We start from the raw sequence: 5,000 nt of genomic DNA, 5'->3' as shown, positions 1-5,000 counted from the left end.
AATGAATGTCCTGTGTGTGTGTGTGTGTGTGTGTGTGTGTGTGTGTGTGTGTGTGTGTGTGTGTGTGTTGTACGACCTTGAGTCAGCATAACATTACAAGGAAGTGAGAGATGAAAAAAATTAAGTCAATCTTCTTACTTATCAAACTCCTTCTCCCCTTCCAAGTCCTCTCTCTGTTCCTCTTCCACCTGACTTCCGACTCACCCGCGCCACCAGGACACGCTCCACCCACGAGGCATTGAGTCACCTGCTCCCTCACCTCACCTCACCTGTCTGTCCGCCACGACCTCTTTCACTTACCTGCCAAAGGTGAGCGAGATTACTCTTGGCTCCCACACATCCATCACTACCTTGTTCATTCTCCTGCTGCTACACACACACACACACACACACACACACACACACACACACACACACACACACACACACACACACACACACATAAGAGCGGTAGTAACGGTACACTCAATGACATTCTTCCCTTCCACGTATATTGCAGAATGTATTGTGTAGTAGTAGTAGTAGTAGTAGTAGTAGTAGTAGGAGTAGTAGTAATAGTAGCAGCAGTAGTAGTAGTAGTAGTAGTAGTAGTAGTAGTAGAAGTAGGAGCAGGAGTAGTAGTAATAGTAGTAGGAGTAGTAGTAGTAGTAGTAGGAGTAGGAATAGGAGTAATAGTAATAGTAGCAGGAGTAGTAGTAGTAGTAGTAGTAGTAGGAGGAGGAGGAGGAGGAAGAGGAGGAGGAGGAGGAGGAGGAGGAGGAGGAGGAGGAGGAGGAGGAGGAGCATCAGTAATAGTAGGAGTAGGAGTAGTAGTAGTAGTAGTAGTAGTAGTAGTAGTAGTAGTAGTAGTAGTAGTAGTAGGAGGAGGAAGCAGACAGCAAACAGGCAGGCGCACACACACACACACACACACACACACACACACACACACACACACACACACACACACACACACACACACACACAAGAGATTAAAGACCATGTGTGTGTGTGTGTGTGTGTGTGTGTGTGTGAGGAGTCCTGAGGTGAATGCAGGTGAGGAGATGAAGAAACTGTCCTCGCATCATCTTTCCTTCAGTGCAGACGATAAGGAAGGCGAGTGGAGTCATGTCAGGCGCGGTGTTGAAGTGCGGGGCTGGGGTCCTTGAGGGTGGGAGTGTTGGGGTAGGGAGGGAGTGTGGGCGTGGATGGTAGAGGTGTGTGGGCGTAGGGGAGGGAGTGTGGGCGTGAGAGGGGGTTTGCGGGCTGTATCTTCCGTGCTGAGCTGTCTGAACAACTAACAATTATCTCGTAGTCATGAATGAAGGCCGCACAAGACTGAGAGGAAAATGACCAAGAAAACAAGAAAGAAAAACATGCTAAACCCGCCATTTGTTTATCCTGCACAGGCGTATTCACACACACACACACACACACACACACACACACACTTAAGAATGCTTATGGAACAACCCGCAATGCTGACTCACGCAGTTTCACGCACGTTAGCTGTTGCAATACGTGGCATCTCACACCACTGTGACGCCACTGTAACTTTACCCAATCACCGGCAGCGTTTGTTCCCGCCTCCACGCCTCCACCAATGAGGGAGCAGTGCGTCACATCGAACCACTATAGCGAGGTGGCGGCGATTGCTGGGAAAGTTTGTTATGTATCAGGTTCAGACAGGAATTTCCGACGTTTGTAGAAAAAAAGACTCATGAAAAATTACTATAGTGACTCTAGTTTAATTTTAAGCTTAGTGGAAGTTAACTAATGATGTACAAACTCTTATTTCGTTGCCAGTTTTCAGGTTTTAGGGATTTTTTTCGTCTTCAAAGTCATTCCAGTCTCTCTCTCTCTCTCTCTCTCTCTCTCTCTCTCTCTCTCTCTCTGTTATCATCTTCAATCACTCTCCCGTGTTGAGGTGTTAACATGTCATCACATTTTTATTATTTCTACCTTCAGGTGAGTAAGTCCGTTGGGATGTGATCTGATGGCGCAATAGAACCGGTGAGTGGATAACGGAGAGAGAGAGAGAGAGAGAGAGAGAGAGAGAGAGAGAGAGAGAGAGAGAGAGAGAGAGAACTGGTCACTACTCATAGAAAGTTGGGAAAGATTTGGAACAGAAAGAAATGCATATTAGAGAGAGAGAGAGAGAGAGAGAGAGAGAGAGAGAGAGAGAGAGAGAGAGAGAGAGAGCGTCTGGTCACTACACAAAATTAGGAAAGATTTGAAATAGAGAAAGAAATACATAGAGAGAGAGAGAGAGAGAGAGAGAGAGAGAGAGAGAGAGAGAGAGAGAGAGAGAGAGTCAGAGTCAGGGAAAGGGGTGAGAGGCACAACATCCTCAAGATAAGATCATTTTGCGACCTTCACGAGAATAAGGGTAATAAACAGTCCCTCACCCCACTCAGCCCCCCACTCTCACTCACCCCTCTCATCCCCTCTCACTCCCTCTCACCCACACTTCCCTCCTACAGTCCCCGTTATATTTGCTAAAGTTCCTCTCCCCTCCCCTCCCCATCTCTCCACGCTATGCAAATCTACCACTACCTTTACTCAGCTTGTCTCACCACCTCCACCACCACCACCACCACCACCACCACCACCACCACATCTCTGTCTTCCTCCTCCTCCTCTTGCTGGTATAAAATTAAGGGGCAGTCAAGGGAGAGGCAGCAGTCTTCAGTCCATTCAGCAGGAAATGATGAACTGTCAGGGAAACGTTTTCATTATTTGTGTGAATGTAACTTTGTGTTCTTTTCCTGTTTTCTTTTTTTTTTTTTTTTCTTTGTTATTGTTGTTGTTGTTGTTGTTGTTGTTCATTATTTTTCCTTATCGTTCTTTTTCTCTTTATTCTTCTTCACTTGTTTCTTTTTATTATTTTTCTTCTTCTTCTTTTTCTTCTTCTTCTTCTTCTTCTTCTTCTTCTTCTTCTTCTTCTTCTTCTTTTACGTCCTCTTCTTCTTTTTTTCTTCTTTTACGTCCTCTTCTTCTTCTTGTTCTTTTACTTTTTCTTCTTCTTCTTCTTCTTCTTCTTCTTCTTCTTCTTCTTCTTTTACTTTTTTTTTATCTTCTTTTTTTTCTTCTTCTTCTTCTTCTTCTTCTTTTACTTTTTTCTTCTTCTTCTTCTTCTTCTACTCTTCTTCTTCTTCTTCTTCTTTTCTTCTTCTTCTTCTTCTTCTTCTTCTTCTTCTTCTTCTTCTTCTTCTTCTTCTTCTTCTTCTTCTTCTTCTTCTTCTTCTTCTTCTTCTTCTTCTTCTTCTTCTTCTTCTTCTTCTTCTTCTTCTTCTTCTTCTTCTTCTTCTTCTTCTTCTTCTTCTTCTTCTTCTTCTTCTTCTTCTTCTTCTTCTTCTTCTTCTTCTTCTTCTTCTTCTTCTTCTTCTTCTTCTTCTTCTTCTTCTTCTTCTTCTTCTTCTTCTTCTTCTTCTTCTTCTTCTTCTTCTTCTTCTTCTTCTTCTTCTTCTTCTTCTTCTTCTTCTTCTTCTTCTTCTTCTTCTTCTTCTTCTTCTTCTTCTTCTTCTTCTTCTTCTTCTTCTTCTTCTTCTTCTTCTTCTTCTTCTTCTTCTTCTTCTTCTTCTTCTTCTTCTTCTTCTTCTTCTTCTTCTTCTTCTTCTTCTTCTTCTTCTTCTTCTTCTTCTTCTTCTTCTTCTTCTTCTTCTTCTTCTTCTTCTTCTTCTTCTTCTTCTTCTTCTTCTTCTTCTTCTTCTTCTTCTTCTTCTTCTTCTCTTCTTCTTCTTCTTCTTCTTCTTCTTCTTCTTCTTCTTCTTCTTCTTCTTCTTCTTCTTCTTCTTCTTCTTCTTCTTCTTCTTCTTCTTTTACGTCCTCTTCTTGTTCTTGTTCTTGTACTTCTTCTTCTTCTTCTTCTTCTTCTTCTTCTTCTTCTTCTTCTCTATCTTCTTTTCCTCCTCCTCCTCCTCCTCCTCGTTCCTCTCACACTCCTCTTCATCCTTATCTTCTTGCCCTCTTTCCCATCGTCTTCATGTTACCCTTTCCAAAATATGAGGAGAAAAAGAAAGCTGTGTGTGTGTGTGTGTGTGTGTGTGTGTGTGTGTGTGTGTGTGTGTGTGTGTGTGTGTGTAGAAAGAGGCTGTGAAAGGATATATTCTTGGAATGTGACAAAAAAAAAAAAAAGATATGTTGATAAAAAAAAAGATAAAAAACATCTCACGTTTCATCTTTATTGTTTTGTTTCTCAAGGTCAAGGGACACACCACACATACGTCACATCAGGCCACACACACACACACACACACACACACACACACACACACACACACACACACACACACACACACACACACACACAGATTAACAGGGATTTCAAGTCTTTTAGCTGTCAGTGATGTGAAAATGGTGTTAATCTGTCACTAGAGCGCTAAAATCACCTTAAAAATAAACCAGTGTAATTTTAGAATATATTCCTGAGAAGCGTAACACAACACATACATCTTAACTCCTTCACTGCTTTGTTTTGCTTTACTTAGAATAATTTGAATGTAGAGAAAAATGGTGAATAACAGAACGACTTTGTATTTTCTAAGCTGCAGAACTGAAGAACATACTTTAGTGCAGTTTTAAGTGTGTGAGGTGTGGCAAAGGATTATGATGGTGCAGCCTGGTGATCGGTAATAATGGCTCAGGTAAGGATGGCTCAGGTAAAAATGGCAGCACACACACACACACACTCAAACTCCATCATCACAAAGACAACACCATCATAAACACTCAGACACCACCACCACAGACAACACCATTACAAACACTCAAACACCAAGACCACAAACACAACACCACCACCACAAACACACTCAAGCTCCACCTCTACAAACATTATCACCTCAAACACAACACCATCACCACAAACACAACACCACCACCACAAAGACACCACCACCACCACAAGGACAACACAACCACCACAAACACACTCAAACACCACCACCCAAAAGATAACACAACCACCACAAACACCATCACCACAAACCCTCAACCACCAACAAACACAACACCACCAC

General features: G+C 42.4%; 1 protein-coding gene across 1 annotated transcript in view; it reads left to right on the top strand.

Moving 5' to 3' along the window:
• Nucleotides 1–5,000, top strand: part of LOC123513462 (probable ATP-dependent DNA helicase HFM1) — a 236,435-nt gene that overhangs the window by 112,343 nt on the left and 119,092 nt on the right. The window lies entirely within an intron of this gene.

The sequence above is a fragment of the Portunus trituberculatus genome, chromosome 36 (genome assembly GCF_017591435.1).
Source record: "Portunus trituberculatus isolate SZX2019 chromosome 36, ASM1759143v1, whole genome shotgun sequence".
Lineage (NCBI taxonomy): Eukaryota > Metazoa > Arthropoda > Malacostraca > Decapoda > Portunidae > Portunus > Portunus trituberculatus.
The sequence above is the reverse complement of the archived record's forward strand: the minus strand, read 5'-3'. Positions and strand labels throughout refer to the sequence as shown.